The 23,262-nt window shown below is 35.3% G+C and overlaps 2 pseudogenes; both read right to left on the bottom strand.

Moving 5' to 3' along the window:
• Positions 1-13,270: 13,270 nt before the first annotated feature.
• Positions 13,271-15,410, bottom strand: LOC114406112 (annotated as a pseudogene).
• Positions 15,411-18,631: 3,221 nt separating this feature from the next.
• Positions 18,632-21,723, bottom strand: LOC114404903 (annotated as a pseudogene).
• Positions 21,724-23,262: the final 1,539 nt, after the last annotated feature.

Here is a 23,262-nt window from a genome sequence, read left to right as displayed (position 1 = left end):
GAGGAACATTGAGCTTTACTCCCTCAACCCGGTTCTGCCTCGGTCCGTCATTACCGCCATTGTTACCTCTATTCCCATCTATATTTTGTCTAGCATTCTGATTGGCTTGGTTTTCCAAAGCTTCTAGTCGTCCATAGACCTCCTCATTGGTACGGTCCAACAAACGTTGCATCTGTGCATTCATCACATCCAGTAACAGACGTTGAGCTCCGTCCAACTGATGATACTCGTCACCACCACCTGCTCCAGCCATAATTCAACAGGAAAAAAAAATGTGCAATAAAAATTATTAAGGTTTCAGGACCTCACAACACTCTACTCACGTGTTTTACTCTTAGATGGTAGTACACTCGTGTTTAATGCTCTCAATAGGCTTTTGTGTAATGTATTCCCTCTTGCCTTTTACCACTCGTGTTTCCTCTTAAGTTCCTGGATGGACCAAATTAGACACACAAGGTAATATAAAATAAAAGGAAAGACAATATAATGATCACAAACAGATTTGATTTGGGATAACAACTTGGACTTGATTTGGATAATAATATATTAGATTGGATTTGGATAACAGATGAGCTTTAATTTGGGTAACAGATATGATAACAAATAAGATATTATAGATAGGATAACAGATAAGATATTAGGTAGGATAACAGATAAGATATTAGGTAGGATAACAGATAAGATATTAGATAGGACAACAGATAGGACAAGTAAACTTCAAATGCTCATAACTTTGCTACAGTTGTCCGTTTGAGGCCCACTATATATCAAAACGCTCAGAATTCAGAGGAGAATCTAGATAAGGGGATTTGTTCCATGATTTTCTTTCAAAAAAACACCTCTAAATGCCTCAATTTCGTGTTCAAAGATCAAACACCCACTTTTTTTTTTTCAAAATTTTTGCAACTTTTTTTTTTTTGCAACTGTTTCCTTTTTTTTTCTTTCTTTCTTTCTCTCTTTCTTTCTTTTTTTTTCGTTTCTTTTTTTTCTCTATTTTTTTTTCAGACGTCCAGCTATTAGAATTCGTTCAATAGGCAATCATCATTAGGCAAATTTGACAATTTAGCAATTCGGCAATTAGGCAATTTTTACCCGAAACAGAATTCGAATAGGCTGAAACAAAAGTTATGAACAAAAGACAAAATACAATATGATAGGCACAAGAACAGGAAACAAGAACTCAAACAAATTTTTTTTTTGACACAAAGTTTGAAAGACACAAGAAACAAGAACAAGAACGTGACAAGAACAAGAACAAGAACGCAAATAACAGAACAAGGACAAAAACACGAACCTAGACAAATTACGAAGAAAAAAAAAAGGATAGGATAGGATAGGATAGAGCCTGTATCAAGAGCCGAAGCTCTGATACCAAATGATGCGAACCTTACGAGGCGGATCGCTTGATACAGGCTACAAAGGTTTGGATGACGCCACTTCCGGTGAAGGAAGATAAGTCAAGGTAGACTCCACTTCCGGTGAAGGAAGATAAGTCAGGGTAGATGCCACTTTCGGTGAAGGAAGATAAGTCTGGGTAGACGCCACAAGGATTACCTTGATAAGTCTGATAATTGGTTCAACAAGGAACCCAGAGAGAAACTCTCACCCAATTTTATGAAAATGCCAAAAGTTTCCTTTTATTCAAAACAAAAACCAATACTTATAGTGTAGCTAAACAAAAAGACAAAAATAGACATGGGCCTTCTAAACAGTTTGGGCCAAAATTACAATAAAAATAAATTATAACTAAAAACTTATTTAACTTGGGCCTTCAAGTTAGTTTGGGCCTTCAGCAACAATTAGTAGTCTTGGTAGTGCCTCTGCCTCTGGGCCTTCATCTTTCTCCACTTGGGCCTTCAATCATCATCAATGGCAACTATACAAATGACCACCCTTGTCTCTATGACGTGTTGGGCTTGTTTAAGTCTGCCTCTAGTCATGGGACCTTCAAGTGCTTCATGGTCCTTGCCCTTGGTTATGTCCTCATCAACACCACAAACTATTCATTTAATCATATCAATTAATAGCTATTCTTTAGGAAGATACAAAATTACTTTGTCATAGTACTCACTAAAATTAACAATATATTTCAAGATTTCAATACATATGCTTTGCAGACTTATTTTTGGACATCAAGACTTAAAATCCAAACAACTATCATATTTGAAAAGGGATCATTTGGAAAGAAGATTGTTTTATGACTTCACTTACTTGCATACTCGATATTAATAACTAATGTCTCCACCTTAAGGCTTCATATGTTTGTCCTTTTAGGGTTACATATTCAAGATACACATGAGGGAAGATCCAACAAAGACTTTTGTGCACAAGTTGCCAATACAATACCCTCCATTGTTTCCAAATCAAGATTGGACCAAAAACAATTTCATGGCAAAAAACCAATCCCAATTCAATACTATTAAAATTCCAATCAATTGTACAAGCTAATCTTCCACATTCTTGTTGTGGCAGTACCTCTTACTTTTTATCATCTGAATTTTTAGTCAATGGAGGACCGTCTAACCCATCAGTGCCTTCAAAAGAAGAAGCTGAAAATGTTTGAATCTGGGTACCTATTGGGATCTTCCCCACCAAATGGTTGAAGGAGAGGTGTTAACTGTTTGACTCTTGAAACAGATTTTTTAAATTGTTGCTAGTTTTTTTAGGATATGCTGTTATGTTGCAGATATGTTGTTAGGCTGTTATGCTGTTTTTAAATTTATCTTCTATTTTTTAGGCAACAACCCATAGGATTTTTATCTATATATTGTGGCATCTCTTTGTAAAAGGCACTCTGCTTTCTAGATCAATAAAACAACCTTCTTCTGCAGTAATATCTTGAGTTTCTTTATCTTTTAATCCTTCGTATCTTTCTAAAAACAACAAATTGGTATCCTGAGCCTTATTCTGAGGGATCTAAGAGATTGAGAGAACCCATACACATTCAAAACACAAACACACATAACCGGGTCAGAATGAATCCAGAAGGTTCATCCATTCCACTTACACTTCCGCTGTTTGATGGTAAGAGTTATCATCTCTGGGCTTTTAGAATAGAAGCCTATCTCGAAGCAGGTGATTTGTGGGAAGCTGTTGAAGATGTGTACGAAGTCGAACCCTTGCCGGACAATCCAACGATTGCTCAAATAAAAAATCACAAAGAAAGGAAGCAGAGAAAGTCCAAAGCAAAAACAACTTTGCTTGCAGCAGTTTCATCCACCATTCTAGCCAGAATAATGACACTTAAAACAACCAATCAAATTTGGGACTTTTTGAAACAAGAGTATGAAGGAAATGAAAAGGTTAAAGGCATGCAGGTGCTGAATTTTATCCGAGAATTTGAGATGCAGAGAATGAAGGAATCAGAAATGATTAAGGAATACTCTGATAGGCTTCTTGGCATAGTCAATAATGTAAGGCTCCTAGGTACTGAATTTTCAGACGCTAGAATTGTTCAAAAAATTCTAGTCACAATACCTGAAAAGTTTGAAGCCACAATTGCATCTCTGGAGAATTCAAGGAATTTGTCAAGCATTACATTGGCAGAATTGTTGAATGCACTACAAGCACAAGAACAAAGGAGGCTTATGAGGCAAGAATGGTCTGTTGAGGGTGCTTTTCAGGCCAGATCACAAAATTACAAAGGAGGCAAAAATAACAAGAAGAAGCAGAGCAAAAACAAAAATGGCCAAAGCAGCAAGACACGTGTCTTTTCACCTTGTCCTTATTGCAAAAAAAAATAATCACCCACACAACAAGTGTTGGTGGAGACCAGACATAAAATGCCACAAGTGTGGTCAATTAGGACATGTGGAAAGAATATGCAAGACTCAACAACAACAACAACAAGGAGAAGCCAAGGCTGTTGAAGATCAGCCTATGGAGGAGCAACTGTTTGTAGCATCATGCTTTGCAACCAACACCACTACAGAGAGCTGGCTTATAGACAGTGGTTGCACAAACCACATGACTTATGATCATGAACTTTTCAAAGAATTGGACGAGACAACTATTTCCAAAGTCAGAATTGGAAATGGAGCACTCATTGCAGTAAAAGGCAAGGGAACGGTTGCAATTGAAGGCCACTCAGGTTTGAAATTAATTTCTGATGTATTATATGTCCCTGAAATTAATCAAAACCTTTTAAGTGTTACTCAACTGCAAGAGAAATGATATAAGGTGTTGTTTGAGGACAAAAATTGTGTGACTAAAGATGCAAACAACATAGAAATGATCAAAGTTCAAATGAAAGGCAAGAATTTTGTCATGGACTTGATGAATGAGGAGTAGCAAGCAGCTGTACACAAAGAGGATGATAATACAATGCTTTGGCACAAGAGATTGGGGCACTTTCATCATGTTGCACTACTTTTCGTGAAAAAGAACAACATAGTGAAAGATATGCCAGAATTAGACGATTTACCTCCAAAATGTGTTGCTTGCCAATATGGAAAGCAAACCAGACTTCCTTTTCAACAAAACAAGACTTGGAGGGCTTCACAAAAGCTGCAGTTAGTACACACAGATGTGGGAGGACCCATGAAAACACCATCATTGAATGGCAGTAAGTATTATATTGCATTCATTGATGATTATTCAAGAATGTGTTGGATTTATTCTATGAAGTTTAAATCTGATGTTGCTGACATCTTTGTGAAGTTTAAAGCTTGGGTTGAAACTCAAAGTGGATGCAAGATGCAGGTGATCAGGTCCGATAATGGAATTGAATATACCTCTGAAAAATTTAACAAGTTTTGTGTAGATGCAGGCATTGAACATCAATTGACAACACCATACACCCCGCAACAGAATGGTGTTTTTGAGAGGAAAAATCGAACAATTATGGAGATGACAAGGTGCTTACTTCATGACAAAGGGCTACCAAAGGAATTTAGGGCAGAGGCTGCACACACAACAGTTTTTTTGCTGAATAGGTTACCAACAAAAGCTTTGTAGAAAAAGACTCCATTTGAAGCATGGCACGACTACAAACTAAAGCTAACAAATCTGAAGACATTTGGCTGCCTATGTTTCTCTTACATACCTCAAGTAAAGAGAGACAAGCTTGACAAGAAAGCAGAAACTTGAATTTTTGTAGGTTATAGCTCAACTTCAAAGGCCTACAGAATCTACCTACCACAGAGCAACAAAGTAATCGTCAGCAAGGATGTCAAATTTCTGGAGTCAGATAGTTGGGACTGGAAAAATGATAAGAGGTATGAGTTTCAGGAGGAGAATGATGATGTTGATGAAGAACCCATCAAAGGAACCATATCACTTTCAGACATCTACCAAAGGTGTAATGTTGCTGTGATGGAGCCTGAGGGATATAAAGAAGCTACAACTGATCAGAAATGGAGAAATGCAATGAAAGAGGAGCTGATAATGATTGAAAAAAAATAAAACATGGGAGCTGGTGGACAGACCTAACCCACAAGAAAGCGATTGGTGTCAAGTGGGTTTATAGAACCAAGCTCAATTCAGATGGTTCTGTAAACAAATACAAGGCAAGACTTGTTGTTAAAGGATATGCTCAAGTGTTTGGTGTTGATTTTTCAGAGACTTTTGCCCAAGTTGCAAGACTAGAAACCATAAGAATGTTGATGTCTCTTGCTGCACAAAAAGGTTGGATTATACATCAAATGGATGTGAAATCAGCCTTCTTAAATGGATACTTGGAGGAAGAAATTTTTGTTGAGCAACCTGAAGGGTTCGTTGTTCAAGGACAGGAGGAGAAAGTATATCGATTAAGGAAAGCTTTGTATGGTTTAAAGCAGGCACCATGGTCATGGTATAGCAGAATTGATGCACACTTGGTGAACTTAGGCTTCAAAAAAAGTTTAAGTGAATCTACTTTATATGTGAAGAAGACTGATGGTGAAATGCTTGTAGTATCTCTATATGTTGATGATCTACTGGTTTCGGGAAGCAGCGGGGAGCATATTGACAAGTTCAAGGAAGAAATGAAAGATGTTTTGAAATGACAAACCTTGGAAGGATGACATTCTTTCTCGGTATGCAGGTGTATCAAAAACAGAATGAAATATTTCTTTGCCAGGAAAAATATGCAAATGAAATTCTCAAGAAGTTCAACATGGAAGGGTGCAAAACAACTGTAACTCCAATGAATCAAAAGGAGAAGTTTTGCAAAGAAGATGGAGCTGAAAAAGTGGATGAAAAGCTGTATAGGAGCCTTATAGGCTGCCTAATGTATTTATGTGCATCAAGACCTGACATCTTGCATGCAGTAAGCTTGTTATCAAGGTACATGAACTGTGCTAGTAGAATTCATTTTCAGGCAGCAAAAAGAGTTCTTAAATATGTTAAAGGCACAATTGATTTTGGAATAAGATACCATTATGTTAAAAACTTCAGACTTCATGGTTATTCTAATAGTGATTGGGCTGGATGTGCTGATGATATGAGAAGTACTTCATGTTATCTTTTTAGCTTTGGTTCTGGAATTTTCTCATGGTATTCAAAGAAACAGGAAGTAATAGCTCAATCCACAGTAGAAGCAGAATATGTTGCTGCAACTGTTGCTATAAATCAAGCTCTTTGGATCAGAAAGCTTATGACAAATTTACATATGGAACAACAGGATAGTACGCAGATATTTGTGGATAATCAAGCTGCAATTTCAATTTCAAATAATCCAGTGTTTCATGGGAAAACAAAACACTTCAAGATAAAGCTCTATTTTCTCAGGGAGACACAAAAGGAAGGAGAAGTGAAATTGATTTACTGCACAACAAAGGAACAAAGTGCTGATATCCTAACAAAGGCGCTTCCTAAAGCTAGATATGAATTCTTGAGGCAGAGGCTTGGCGAATGCTATTCCAGAGTCAAGGAGGAGTGTTAACTGTTTGACTCTTGAAACAAATTTTTTAAATTGTTGCTAGTTTTTTTAGAATATGCTATTATGCTGCAGATATGTTGTTAGACTGTTATGCTGTTATGCTGTTTTTAAATTTATCTTCTATTTGTTAGGCAACAACCCATAGGAGTTTTATCTATATATTTCAGCATCTCTTTGTAAAAGGCACTCTGCTTTCCAAATCAATAAAACAACCTTCTTCTGCAGTAATATCCTGAGTTTCTTTATCTTTTAATCCTTCGTATCTTTCTAAAAACAACAATTTAAATATGAAAGGAATGACAAACTTGCAAGCTGCACTAGAACTTCTCCACTCAAAGAGTTTTGTAAATTCAGGACAAAGAGTTCTTTCCATTCCATTAACTCCTTTGGTATAGGTCCTTCAAAATGGTTGGAGGAGAAATCAATGGATGTAAAAATTGTCAAAATTATAACCAACTCCATCGATTGACTTTTACTGGTAACTGTCATATTATCTTAATAATATAAACCACCACCGATTCCAAGCCATTTCTCTATGAACTTTGACCCAGTTTCATCTTTGTTACCCGTTATATTTCTTTTCCAGGCAGTGAAATATTTTCCAAGCAGTTTGCCACTAAAATTGTTAAAAGAAATGTCCACAATTTGAAGCATCTCCTAAGGCTTATTGGCTTTCAAACATTTTAGGGAACCTTGAAATTTGTTCCTAAAAAACCAAGACACGAAACATGGATATTTCTTTTAAGAAGCATGGAAAGCCATCTGTGATTTGATTTGATCCAAGGTTCAATACCTCTAACTTTGAGCAATAAGCAAGAGACTTTGGAATTGGCCCATCTAATTGATTTCCATTAAGATTTAAAGTCCACAAACCACAGGAAACTGGAACTGTATCAGGAATAGGACCCGAGAGATTGTTGTTCTTCAAATTTAATACCTCAATAGTGCCATTCATCATCATTAAGCATGAGGGAATTGTTCCAGAAATGTTATTGATGGAAAGATCAAGCACTCGGAGAGATGAAGCATTGCAGAGGGAATAAGGGACATCGCCACACAAATTTTTGTTTGAGAGAGAGAGGTAAGATGTGAAAGACAGGCCAGCACCAATGTTGATGGAAGCTTGCTTGTGGAGCTTCTATGGAGGCTGGATCTTTGAGCTTCAATGAGGTCCTTTAATGGTGATTTTCCACCATGGAGATGCAGTGGAAGACAAAGGAGAAGAGGTAAGAGGCGGCGCCATCCACTAGGGAATAAGCCATGGAAGAAGAAGCTTCACCACCAAGATGAGCCTTGGATAAGAAGCTTGGAGAGGATGCTTCAATGGAGGAAAAGAAAGAGGGAGAGAAAGAGAGAGGGGGGAGCACGAAATTGAAGGAAGAAAAAGGGAGAGAAGTTGAACTTTGAGTTGTGTCTCACAAGACTCTCATTCATCAAAGTTACAACAAGTGTTACACATGCTTCTATTTATAGACTAGGTAGCTTCCTTGAGAAGCTTTCTTGAGAAAACTTTCTTGAGAAGCTTCTTTGAGAAAAATTCCTTGAGAAGCTAGAGCTTAGCTACACACACCCCTCTCATAACTAAGCTCACCTCCTTGAGAAGCTTCCTTAAGAAGATTCCTAAAGAAGCTAGAGCTTAGCTACACATACCTCTCTAATAGCTAAGCTCACCTCCTTGAGATGAGAAGCTAGAACTTAGCTACACACCCCCTATAATAGCTAAGCTCACCCCCATGACAAAAAAACATGAAAATACAAAAAAAGTCCTTACTACAAAGACTACTCAAAATGCCCTGAAATACAAGGCTAAAACCCTATACTACTAGAATGGCCAAAATACAAGGCCCAAACGAAGGAAAAACCTATTCAAATATTTACAAAGATAAGTGGGCTCATACTTAGCCCATGAGCTCGAAATCTACCCTAAGGCTCATGAGAACCCTAGGGCCTTCCGTTGGATCTCTAGCCCAATCTTCTTGGAGTCTTCTACCCAATGCCCTTGCGGGATAGGATTGCATCATTCCCTCCACCTTGGAAAGGATTTGACCTCAAATCCCGAGGTTTTTCATACTCTGGGCTCCTTCCCTCAACACCTGTAAAAAGAAAAAAAACATATGTATTAGTGGTGTTTGGTATGTTGAAGTAAGGTAAGGTCTAAAAACCCATTTCCTGGGCAACTTCCCATGAATGAACATGGTTTCTCACCAACTCAATGAGTTGTGCTACAAGTATAGAAAAATATGGGACAAACCTTTTGTAAAAGTTTTTTAAGTCATGGAAGCCCCAAATTTTTCTTATACTTGGTGGAGTGGGCCACTTAGGAATGACCTTTATTCTCTTAGGGTTCATGGGAACCCCTTGATCACTATTTGAAAAATTAAGAAAAGTAACGCAATAAAACATACATTTTTCTGTATTTTCATATTGATTATTCCTACCAAACAGTATGACAAACCTAAGGTGTCCCATATGAGTACCTAAGTTTGTATTGAAACTAAAAATAAGAACAAACCTACCTAATGGGTCCCTATGTACACACACCATGAAGATGTTAGGTGTACAAGCGATTTTACAAAAGAGGGTTGCACCACTCAAAACATTCATCATACCACCTATTTTAGGGATTTGGTACCTAATAATACCTATTTTGGGCACCAACAAAGCACAAGGATTTAAGCTCTTGCGAACCAAACCCTCATCCAACAACTTCTTTACTTGAGGAATAAACTCAAGCCAAAGAGGTGTGGCAATGCTAGCAAGTGCCTTTTTACAAAAGAGAAAATGTGGAGGTTGTCTAAGAGGGAAAGTTTCTTTAATGTTTGTCTTTATTGTAAAATGAGTTTCCTTCTTAGCTAAACTCTTGGAGGAGACACTTACCTCCTTACACTTCTCTTTAACCACTAATGATTGTCCTTCTTCTTGGGGGTAGATTTCTTCACTAGATTCTTCCCCTTTTGCTTTTTCACTTTCACTAGAGGAAGGTGAAGTAGTAGCATCATCTTGGCTACTATAAATGTCTTGGCCCCTCATAATCATGGTTTTTGTGGTGGGGCATTGAGAAGTAATGTGTCCTCTTCCAAGACATTTAAAACACTTTATAGAGCTAGTTTTCTCTTGCATACTAGCCTTAGGGGCTTGCTTTTCTATTGTCTTCTCCTTATCATCTTTGGGCTTAGAAGGTGTCACCCCTAAGATGCCTTGACCTTGGTCTTTCTTTGGATAAGAGTGAGAGCCATAAGATTTTGAAGTAGATTTCTTTTTAAGTTGTTGCTCTACCCTTATTTCACAATCTAAGTTAGCCTCTACATTGTCCTTCCCATGGAAGTATGAAAGTTTAATGTTAGCCTCTTGAGGCTTTCTTTCCTTTTCTCTTCTATGGGAGTGAGGTCTAAGATGTGACCTATGCCTTCCTTCGTAATAGTCACGAAGTTCTTCACTTAGGCTTTTGCAAGAGTTATGACTACTATAGGAGGCATGTTTTACTCTTTTAATTTCTTTCATTATTTTTCTTCTTTCTTCCTCTCCTATTTTCTTTCTTTCATCTTGACTTATTTCTTCCACTCTTTTTTTTCCTTTTCTTTTCTCTCTTGTTTTTCTTTCCATAACTTGAGGGAACTCAACTCATCTAAGATTCTAGATAAAGGATCTTTATGACTAGTACCCTTGCCATTAACACTAGATGAATGATGACTCATGTTGATTCCTAAGTTGTGGTTCTTTCTTGTTGGAGGTTTGAAAACAAAAGGTAAAAGAAACTATGGTTGAAACTAGCCAAATAAACACTAAAAGAGGTGTGAAAGATAAGGTAAAAAAAAAAACTAATTGGTAAAAGGAAAGCTATCTAGGCGGTTTGACAATGGAAGGTAAAGGAAATAAGCTATGAAAGTAAGCAAGAAATGTAAACTAGGCGAATCCTAAGAGTGTTTGGATGACCACATTCAAGGTTCCCAACAAAACACTCACTATCCTAAGGAAAAATTGCCTAAAATTATTACACACAAATGGAAGTTTGGTAACCTATTGGAGGCTCCCAACACACTTCCAATGAAAGACCTTTTTGTTACAAAACTTGAAAGCAATGAAGGTAAGTAAATTGCAAATTACAAAATTACAAAACGGTCCTCAATTTTGGTGGTTGTTCTCTCTTTGGTGATTCACTCAATTTGGAGTGCTTCTTAGTCCAATAGCTCTTAAGGTGGTTGGCCCCTTGCTTCTTGACTCAAATTCTTCAAGGGATGGCACCAATCCTCCTTCCAATTCCCTATATGGCAACCCATAAACAAGGAAACAAAGAGACAAGCAATAACCAAAGACCAAAAAAATGAAATGAAAGCTAAACCAATGGAGTTTTAACAAGAAATTTTTTCAAGGATTATTCAACAATTAAAGCAATGAAAAGGACATAGAAGCAAGCTAGGACTCAAAGAGAAACTTAGAATGGCTCTAGAGTAGAGTAAAAAAACTGAAAAAAAAACTCAAAAAACCTCTAGCTTTGGCACTTGTCTTCACACTAATTTTCAATTGAAATTTTGCAACTAAGATTGCTATAACATAGGCACCAATTATAGAATAAATTTTGAGCCAAAACAACAAGCACACTTCCCTTTCATTTTTTTTTCCTGGATATTGATTTTCCTGCCAACTTGTGTGATTTTTCGTATTTTTTCCTTTTACCCAAATCACTTTTTTCTTTTTTTCTAACTTTTTTCCAGATGTCTAGAAAATTCAGTAAAACTTTCAGCTCAAAATTCGAAGTAACCAACTCTCATTAATTTTTACAAGTTTGTATGTCCAAGCTGCCAGCACCAGCGATTTTGTTTTTTAAGCATGGTATATTGATTGCCTTGTGCTTACTTTCAACCTTCCTATGTATGTTGAACTCACTAGGATTGTTTACCACAGTTTTAGGAGTTCAATATTCACTTAGGATCAACATTTCAGCCAGCAATTCAATCACCAAAACTCAAATTCACAATAGAGACAATCATAAGGAAACCTAAAAGTTCAAGAAAAGGTTCACAATCAAAGACTCTCTAAGAATTTTGCATGAACATGTTAAGGACTAATTAACATGAAAGATTTGACTCAAATAAAATAATAGGCTAAAAGAATTTCATACACTCATGAACAAATGAGTTAGACAAAGAAACAAGAAAATAAAATTCAGCACAACATAAGAAATCTTATATGACAAGTTTCATGACTAGACATGACTTCTATGACAAAACTACAATAGGTGAACAAGTCACTCTAGATTTTTGAGGTTTTCTTCTACTTTATTTTGTAAGAATTTTATGGTTTAGGGTTCAGCCACAAGAAATAGCAAGACAAAACTCAAAGGAACCTAAACTCAACACAACTCATGGTTCAAGAACATGAACAAGAAATTTGAACCATAGAAAATGAAATCTAGCTTCTATAGCAAGATCAATCGGTGGAAATTCTAAAGAATCATGTTAAAAACATTTAGCACAAGACATGTGAGGAGATACAATGGAGAAAAATGAAGAAACAACAATGGAAGAGAAGGTAAAGCAAAAAAAAATTAATGGAGGTTTAAGGAGCACCTACTTGAAGTTGTTGTGCTCTGATTACCACTTGATGGAAGCTTGCTTGTGGAGCTTCTATGGAGGCTAGATCTTTGAGCTTCAATGAGGTCCTTTAATGGTGATTTTCCACCATGGAGATGCAGTGGAAGACAAAGGAGAAGAGGTAAGAGGTGGCGCCATCCACTAGGGAATAAGCCATGGAAGAAGAAGCTTCACCACCAAGATGAGCCTTGGATAAGAAGCTTGGAGAGGATGCTTCAATGGAGGAAAAGAAAGAGGGAGAGAAAGAGAGAGGGGGGAGCACGAAATTGAAGGAAGAAAAAGGGAGAGAAGTTGAACTTTGAGTTGTGTCTCACAAGACTCTCATTCATCAAAGTTACAACAAGTGTTACACATGCTTCTATTTATAGACTAGGTAGCTTTCTTGAGAAGCTTTCTTGAGAAAACTTCCTTGAGAAGCTTCTTTGAGAAAACTTCCTTGAGAAGCTAGAGCTTAGCTACACACACCCCTCTCATAACTAAGCTCACCTCCTTGAGAAACTTCCTTAAGAAGATTCCTAAAGAAGCTAGAGCTTAGCTACACACACCTCTCTAATAGCTAAGCTCACCCCCATGACAAAAAAACATGAAAATACAAAAAAAAAGTCCTTACTACAAAGACTACTCAAAATGCCCTAGAATACAAGGCTAAAACCCTATACTACTAGAATGGCCAAAATACAAGGCCCAGACGAAGGAAAAACCTATTCTAATATTTACAAAGATAAGCGGGCTCATACTTAGCCCATGGGCTCGAAATCTACCCTAAGGCTCATGAGAACCCTAGGGCCTTCCCTTGGATCTCTAGCCCAATCTACTTGGAGTCTTCTACCCAATGCCCTTGCGGGATAAGATTGCATCAAATGTCTTGTGGGATAGAGCTAAATTTGTTGCTTGAGAAATCCAAAAGACGAACATTTATAGGTAAAACAGGGATTGGCCCTTAAAGTTTATTGTAATGAAGGTCAATTACATTCATTCTTCCAGTAAGATTGTTAAAAGGTCCTTCCAAACCAATCAACAAATTGTGAGAAATATTGAGGTTCCAAAGAATGTTTGGTTTCCAAATCCAGTGGGGAACTATTCCTTGAATCTGATTATCTGAAAGGTCTAATGAGGATAATGTAGAATAATTTTTCAAGAAGCCAGGAATTGTTTTCAAGTTGCAGGATGCCAAACCTAGGTATAGGATATTGGGAAAAGGTAACATGTCAGCATTTGTCACATTCACTAAATGTATTTTTGGCAGCACTGACCAATCGAACTTGTTTGAGGAAATGGAGAGATGCATTAGTAAATTCAGTTGAAAGAAAGACACTGGAAATGGCCATGATAGATTATTGTTACTTATATCGAGGAACTCTAATGTTGAGGATTTCACATTTATGAATTCGTCCAGATGACTAAACTTGTTGTGTGAAAGTTGAATCCGTTCCAGTGATGGAAGTGTAAAAAGGGATGAAGGAATGCTCCCAGTGAAAGAATTATAACTCAAGTCAATTTGGACAAGATTGTGCATACCTTCAAAATGAGATGATGGAATTATACCACTTAATTCATTATGTGAAAGGCCTAATCGAGTAAGTTTTTTGGGCACACTAAATAATGTCGTTGGACGTGTGAAGGAGTTCGATGACAAAGCCAGGTCTGAGTTTCGTTAGATTTGACAATGAATTAGGAATTGTTCCCTTAAATCCACAATTAGAAAGATCCAATTCAGGTAAGTTCCTCATGTTACCAATAGAGAGTGGAATTGCTCCAGAGAAGTTTGTGTGACTTACACTTAAGCTGTAGAGAGATCCGCTAGATGGAAATTCAGGTAAGAAACCATGGAGATTGTTGTTCCAAGATATGTCAATAACCGACAATGTTCCAATGTAGAAGATCTTATGTGGAAATGTTCCAGTCAACCCGCAATTATTAAGACTTAGGATGGTGAAATTTTTGAAATGGGAAAATGTTTCTGGCATTGGGGATGATAAATTGTTGTTATCAAGAACAATGACTGATAGATTCTCAAGTCTTGCCAGGGAAGGATCCAGGGGTCCTGAGAGATTGCACCCTGGCATGCTCAGTTCTTGCAAGTCATGCAGCGACGACAAAGCATTGCTCCATTCATGTCCTGGAGCAGTTCTATCTACACCATCCAGATACAGTTGCCTAATACTGGTGATATTTTGGACAAGCTTTTGTAGATTTGGGTTCTCAAGTAGCAGCTTTGGCCCTCTTGCATAAGAAATAGAAGAGAGATCAAGAGTAACCAACCTTGTCAACTGAGAAATCTCTATTGGAATCTGCCCCATAAAGGAAGATTCTGACAGATTCAGGTAAGTTAAATTCTCTAACTTGTTGAATCCAGATGGAATCTTGGACAAGAAGCAATTTGCAGCTAAATTTAGACTCTGTAGATGTTGAAGACTGAAAAGAGTACTCTTGAATTGTCAAATCCACCAGAGATGAATTCTCCACTGAGATCAAGACCAATAACATGTCCATCCTTGTCACAGGTTACTCCCATCCACCTGCAATAATCATCACTTGCTTTCCATAAATTCAGCCATGTTTGTGAATGTGAGGTTGTTCTTAAATTGGAGCAGCAATGACCTCTGATCATCAAGACAAAGGCCAGAAACCACAAAGACGTGGTTACAAAGGAACAGCCAATAGAATGATATCACCAGAAGAAGTGATGAGATAAGCTCCATTTTCATTGTAGATAATGAGTGTGTGTGATAACTGCGATTACAAGTAGTAGTCTAAATTGTAGGAAAACTGAAACAAAAATTGCAACTCTCAGAAAAATGGGATTAAAAACTTGCAGCTTCTTAGGATGGAAGTGACGAGACAACTCCATTTTCACTGTATAGATAATTAGTATTGTGATAACTGCAATTACAATTACTTCAATGTTGGCTTTCATCACTCAGCGTAAGCAGAAACGTAGAAGTTTCACTTTTATGCTTTCTTAGTTATTTGGTGTAATTATATTGTACTACTATTAACTTTTCATTTCTATCATCTGTTTTATTCTTGTAAACAAATTCGTGTGCTTAACATCATTTAAATTTTATGCAGAGAAAAAAAAATGCATGTTCTGATTGCAGATACTTTTGCCAATGAATTAAATATCATTTTCCGTCTTGAGTTTAGCTTTTTTTGCTCTCTAGTTTTTGTCTTTAATTTGGCTGTCATTGTTCTTTTTTAAGGGTGTTTTTTCTTTTTTTTTTTTCGAGTTACCATAGTTAGAATTGTTTCAGAATAATGTATTAGATGGAATTGGTTTAATTAAAGGATTTAAAAGTCAGTAAAACATAACAGTGCACAATTATAATACCAAGGTGGTTAGTCTTTGCACTTTTAACAGAGGCTGTAAAGGTAGCTCAGGAAAAGATTCATATGTTTTTTTTTCCCATGAAACCGTTTGCTATAAAATTCCATTTTATTGAGCAGTTGCTATGAATAGACGGCCAGAGAGGACAGCTGGGGAGTGAAGACTAATGGAAAAGTTAGTTATAGTGGAAACTAAAGCTAAAGGAGAATGCATTATTTTACTTTTTCTAATGAATGAAATTCTTTCCTTTTGTTTTCTAATGGTCTTGCAATGGGAATAGGAATGAAAAGAACTCATTTTATTTTCTTTTGGCCGAAGAATATAAAAGCCTCCTTATAACTAGCAAGTGGGGGTGGAAGAACTAAAAAGTTGTTAGGAACTTAGGAAGAAATGTCCGTTGATTTTGGCAATGCATGTAAAAATGCCGTGTACTGTAGTTTTGTTTAAGTTATCATATTATTATTATTATTATTATCTGCATCAAATGATTACTCCACCAATGTTTAGGATATGTATTGTGGTTTCATTGTGCCTTTTCATATTATTTTTAAAATGATAGGATGCATTGTTCACTTTTGAGTTACTGTTTAATATTTTAATTATGTCTTCTATACAAAAGTTTGGTTTAAAATAGTACTCTTTTTTTTTATAAGATTTTTTTCAACATGTTTTTTTTAATTATATATTAACCTAAATACTCTTAGTTATTTTATAATAAATGTTATGTGTTAAAATTATAAATGTATTATCTCTTTTATAAGAATTGGATAAAAAAATTAACACATATTAATTAATCAAATAAGAAAATAATTAAGAGAGAGAGAAAAATTATTACGAGTCACACTAACTTTAAAGATCATTTTGATAAAATAATATAAATAATTAACAAATTTAATGTTACCAACTATATTAATATTAATTATTTTTCTTAAAGAATGTAATTATGTAAAAAGATTCTAATATTTTAGAGAGAAATATAATTTATTTTTAGTCATTATAAAAGGTGTGAATTTGGTACTTACACATTTTTTTCTTTAGTTTCATTCTTAAAAAAATATAAAATCATTGATGACATCATATCAACACATAATTTTAGATTTTCTAAAAAAATTTTAAAAATTAAAAAATATTTTTATCCTTATAAATATATCAAAATATTCAAAATTCATGCTAACAAAATTTTAATATTTTACTTTTTGGACTAGGTTCAAATATGTATGAACCTATGTCGGTGGTTGTACAATTAAGGGAATGTTTGATTTAATTGTTTCCTGTTTTTATTTTCATTGAAAATAAAAAATGATAATGGAAAATGTTTCAATGGATTTTTTAAAAATATTTGTAATAAAAATATTTTTTTAAATAAACCAAAAAATAAAAATAATAAAATTTTATTTTTAGTTTTTTTAGTTAAAAACAGGAACCTCATTTTGAGTAGAATGAAAATGTGATAATTTTAAGCAAATCTAAAAATATATTTCTTTAAAAGAGAAAACAAGAAGTTAAAGTAATCATATTTTTAGAATTCTAATTTTTTAAAAATAAAAACAATTTTCAAAAAATAAAAATAAAAATACAAACCAAACACATACTAAATTTATTTATTTTCCAATTAGAGGGTGACATGTGTTCAAACTCTAACCTGACACCGTCGAGAAAGCCAAAAGGAATCACCTCTGTCTGTTAGCGAAGGTGAAGGCATCAACGGGGAAGGTGAAGGCATCCCGTTCTTCCCGGCGTTTGCATCACCTCTGTCTGTTAGCGAAGGTGAAGGCATCAACGGGGATCGTGGGGCTAAAGGTGATTCAGAACGAGGTAGGTGCTGATTGGGCTATACGCTGAAGAAGATCCAGAAGGGTCCCAAAGACCAAGGGTACTGCATATGAAAGCATCTCGTTTCTGCCAATGCGAAGCTGCAAAAGGAATATGAAGATTGAATAAAGTGTGAATTGAATTAAATAAAGCGATAAAAGGGAAAAGTGAGTGAAGATTGGGAAAAAAAATTCACTACTATTCTTAAAACCTTCCAGCTTCACCTTTGTTAGGGGAGCAAAAATATTTGTAAAGCATTTACAAAACATTTGCATTATATCTTCTTCAGAAAACAAAAAAAAAAAAAAAGATTTTTGGACACCAAGTGCTATTTAACACTTAAGATAAACGAGAGAAAAATATAAGTGTAAAAAGTGATATGCTTGATAGTCTAGCTTGAGGAAGATTCAAAATAGGTTTTTATGGTACCGTTGGTGAGGCCTCTGCACTTGTTGGAGTGATGGACATAGAAAGATTATATCCTACTTCTGATTCACTACATGATGTTCAGTATGGCAATCATATTGCGTTGATCCAGAAACTTGTTCACAGAAATTTGGATTACACTTATCATGTTCTTATATTTTTTAAAATCATTTCTTTCATTTCACTTATAATTTTGTTAAGAACAATTTTACATAGTTGATCAAACCAAGTGAAATTAAATCCATCAATAATGGTTTGTTCAAGTGGTTGAGGATTTGATTCCTTAAATATTTGGTCAAGAGTTTAAAAATCTTGGTGATCAATCGATCCACATACATATTCTTTTGCAATCATATGTTCAACGAAAAAAATTGAAATTAAATCCTAACAATATTTTCCTATCTTTAAATACAACTTAAACCATCACTATTGTAAAAGTAAATATACTACTAATGCTGATATGTCAATGTAGTTCAAATTTTCTCAGATAAATTTGTATCACAAAACCATTTCCATTCTTTCATTTTTCACATCAAATTTAGCAATACTGAATGAGTACAAAATATAAAACAAACAAACTACATAGTTCAAACATTGAAACCCCAAGAGTTACTACTCCACGTATGATCTTGAACAAATTACGACAATGTTACCGACCAGAAACTGTTGCCACCAGCACATATCTTATTTGTGCACAAGTTGCCAATACCATAGCCTCCATTGCTTCCAAATTAAGAGTGGACCAAAAATAACTCCGTGGCCAAAAATCAAATCCCATTTCAACACTAATAAAATTCCAATCAATAGTACACGCTAACCTTCCACATTTTTGTTGTGCCAGCACCTCTTGCTCTTTATGATCTGGATTTTTAGTCAATGGAGGACCGTATAACCCATCATTGTCTTCAAAAGAAGAAGCTCAAAATGATTGAAGTTGGGTACTTGTTGGGATCTTCCCCACCAAATGATTGAAGGAGAGGTTTAAATATGAAAGGAATGACAAACTTGCAAGTTGTGCGGGAATTTATCCACTCAGAGAGTTTTGTGAAAGGTCCAAGGACTCTAGTTGTCTCATGTTACCTATGGATGGTGGGATTTTACCAGAAAAAGCATTGTTTGACAAATTAAGGACATAGAGTTCTTTCCAATCCATTAAATCCTGTGGTATAGGTCCATCAAAATGGTTAGAAGAGAAATCAATGGACGTGAAAATCGTCAAAATTTTAACCAATTCCATTTGTTGACATTTATTGCTAACTGTGATACTATCTCTATAATATAAACCATTACCGGATGAAATTTGTTTCTCTATGAACTTTGACCCTGCTTCCTCTTTGTTACCCGTTATATTTCTTTTCCAGGTTGTGAAATATTTTCTTGGCAGTTTGCCACTAAAATTGTTAAAAGCAATGTCCACTATTTGAAGCATTTCCCAAGTCTTATTGGCTTTCAAACATTTTAGGGAACCTTGAAATTTGTTGTTCCTCAAAATCAAGACACGAAGCGTGGATATTTCTTTTAAGAAGCATGGAAAGCCACCTGTGATTTGATTTGATCCAAGGTCCAATACCTCTAACTTTGAGCAATAAGCAAGAGACTTTGGAATTGGCCCATCTAATTGATTTCCACGAAGATAAAGTCCACAAACCACAAGAAACGGGAACTGTATTAGGAATAGGGCCTGAGAGATTGTTGTTCTTCAGATTTAATGCCTCAAGAGTGCCATTCATCATCATCATTAAGCATGAGGGAATTGTTCCAGAAATGCTATTAATGGAAAGATCAAGCACTTGAAGATATGAAGCATTGCAGAGGGAATAAGAGATGTTGTCATGCAAAGTATTGTTTGAAAGAGACATAATATGTGAAAGGCATGTGATTGCCAATGTCCTGCGGAATAGAGCTAAATTTGTTGCTTGAGAAATCCAAAATGTCAGCAGATTTAGGTAAAACAGGCATTGGACCTTGAAGTTTATTGTGATGAAGGTCAATAACACATTTCGCCAGTGAGATTCTTAAAAGGTCCTTCCAAACCAGTCAAAAAATTGTGAGAAATATTTAGCTCCACAAGATTATCTAGTTTCCAAATCCAGTTGGGAACTATTCCTTGAATCTGATTATCTGAAAGGTCTAATAAGACTAATGAAGAACAGTTCTTTAAGAAACCAGGAATTGTTTTCAAGTTGCAAGATGCCATCTCAAGGACTTCCATATAGGGAAAAGAAAACATGTCAGCATTTGTCACACTCACAGAATGTATTTTTGGCAGCACTGACTATTCAAACTTGTTTGAGGAAAGGGAGAGATCCGTTAGTGAATTGATTTGAAAGATAAACGCTGGAAAAGACCCTGATAGATTATTGTTACTTATATCGAGGATCTCTAATGTAGAGGATGTCACATTTATGAATCCATCTAATTCACTAAACTTGTGTGAAAGTTTAATCTGATGCAATGATTGGAGTGCAAAAAGGGATGAAGGAATGCTCCCAGTAAAAGAATTATAACTCAAGTCAATTTCAAAAAGATTGTGCATACCTTCAAAATGAGATGATGGAATTAGACCACTTAAATCATTATTAGAAAGGCCTAAATGAGAAAGCTTTTTGGGCACACTAAATAATGTCATTGGACCTGTGAAGGAGTTCAATGACAAATCCAGGTAACTGAGTTTTGTTAGGTTTGATAATGAATTGGGAATTATTCCGTTAAATCCACAAATAGAAAGATCCAATTCAGATAAGTTCCTCATGTTACCAATAGAGAATGGAATTGGTCCAGAGAAGTTTGTGTGACTTACACTTAAGCTGTAGAGAGATCCGCTGGATGGAAATTCAGGCAAGAAACCATGGAGATTGTTGTTCCAAGATATGTCAAGATATGATAATGTTCTAATGTTGAAGATCTTTTGTGGAAATGTTCCAGTCAACTCACATTCATATAGGCGTAGGATTTTCAGATTTTTGAAATGGGAAAATGTTTCTGGCACTGGGGATGATAAATTGTTGTTATCAAGAACAATGACTGATAGATTCTCAAGTCTTGCCAAGGAAGGATCCAGGGGACCTGAGAGATTGCACCTTAACATGCTCAATTCTTGCAGGTCATGCATTGACATATGCACTACACCATTCATGTCCTCGAGCGGTTATAGTTACACCATCCAGATACAATTTCCTAATATTGGTGAGATTATGGACAAGCTTTTGTAGACTTGGGATTACAAGTAATGGCTTGTTGATCAAAGACAGAGAGGAGAGATCAAGAGTAACCAATTAGAAAAAAACCTAAGTCTCACATTGACTAAAGATAATGTCAAGATAAAACATATAAGGTGAGAGCAACCCTCACCCTATGAACTAACTTTTAGGATTGAGTTAGGCCCAGATTTCTTCTTGGTATCAGAGCCTATCCTAGATCCATTCAAAAGGACCACGCATCAAACCCAAAAGAGTGCTGGGCGTGAGCCAAAGAGTGATCCAAGTCCCACATTGACTAGAGATAATGTCAAGATAGAGTATATAAGGTGAGGGTTGCCCTCACCTTACGAACTAGCCAGATTTCTTCTTAGCCAACCTTGTCATATGAGAAATCTCTATTGGAATCTGCCCCACAAAGCCAGCTTCAAACAAATTCAGGTATGCTAAATCCTTCAACTTGTTGAATCCAGATGGAATGACACAGTTGATGTTGGAGATCACTTGCATTCCACGAGTTCAGCTTGATGCCACTTTCTGAGAACGTGAAGTTGTTCTTGAGTTGGAGCAGCAATGATTTCTGATCATCAAGACAAAGGCCAGAAACCACAAAGACGTGGTTACAATGGCACAACCAACACAGGGACATCACCAGAAGTGATGAGACAACACTCAATTTATAAGAAGTCCTACTTCAGTGTTGGCTTGCACCACTCAGCATCAGCAGGAACGTAGAAGTTTCACTTCTTAATTTCATATTGGGTTTTCTTAGTTATTTGGTGTAATTATATTTTAATCACTATCATTTTTTATATTCTTGTAAACAAATTTGTGTGCTTAACTACATTTCAATTTATGCAGAGAAAAAACAATGCTACGTTCGATCTGAAGACAGATACTTTTGCCAATGAATTAAATATTTTTTCCTTGACGTTGTTTTCCGTCTAGACTTTAGCCTTTTCCACCCTTTGGAGCCTTTGTCTTTAATTTGCTAGCATTGTTCTTTTTTTTTTTTTTTAAGTGCGTTTTTCTTTTTCGAATTACATTCATAATCATGTATTAGATCCATGGAATATAGGTTTTATTAAAAGATAGAAGTTAGCAATACATAACAGTGCGCAATTATAATACAAAGGTTGTTAGACTTTGCACTGGCTCAGGAAACTGTATGCATATGTTTTTCCATGAAACCATTTCAGATGTTGTTCATAATTACAAAATTTATTATTTTTCAAGACCATTTCACACCACCAAAACTACTCACTCAATTACGTTATTTGAGCAGCAGGGTACTCATAATTTGAGTATTTACATATTATAATCATACCTAATAAATAATTAAATTATAAATGAGTATTATAATTATAATTATAATTAATTTTTAAAATATGAGTATAATTTGATATAACTAGTTATTACTTTTAAAATATGAATATATATCTAGTTATGATCAATTATATATATAACAAGTTATATCTAAAATCAATTATATAGTTAATTATGGATAAGCTAAGTTAAGTTATTTAAAATACTTATTTCTACAAAAATTAGTTATAATTTTATAATTGTAACTAATTTCTAAATAAAAATAAGCTATTTAAAATATTTATAACTATAAAATTGATCATAATTTCATACTTACTTTTATAAAACTAGTTATAGTTATTATTTTAAAACAGTTTTTTAGTATCCCTACTGAGTAGTTGCTATGAATAGACTGCTAGAGAGGACATTGGTAGGGGTGACTAATGGAAAAGTTATGGTGGAAATTAAATTAAGGTAAGGAGTAATAAGCATTATTTTATATTTTTTTTAATGTATGAATGGAAAGCTTTTCTTATATCAGGCGGATTATTCTAAGGGTCTGTTTGGATACAAGTCATAAGTACTTTTGATATCTTTTTTATTAGAAATATAGATCATTTTTCGATAGATAAACTCTTAAAAACACTTTTACTCTTAGATCCAAACATGTTTTAAATAGACTACTAGAGAGGACAACGTGAAATTGGTAGTGATGACTAATGGAAAAGTTATGGTGGAAACTAA

The sequence above is a fragment of the Glycine soja genome, chromosome 3, assembly GCF_004193775.1.
Source record: "Glycine soja cultivar W05 chromosome 3, ASM419377v2, whole genome shotgun sequence".
NCBI lineage: Eukaryota > Viridiplantae > Streptophyta > Magnoliopsida > Fabales > Fabaceae > Glycine > Glycine soja.
Note: the sequence above shows the minus strand (reverse complement) of the source record. Positions and strands in the feature narration are given on the sequence as shown.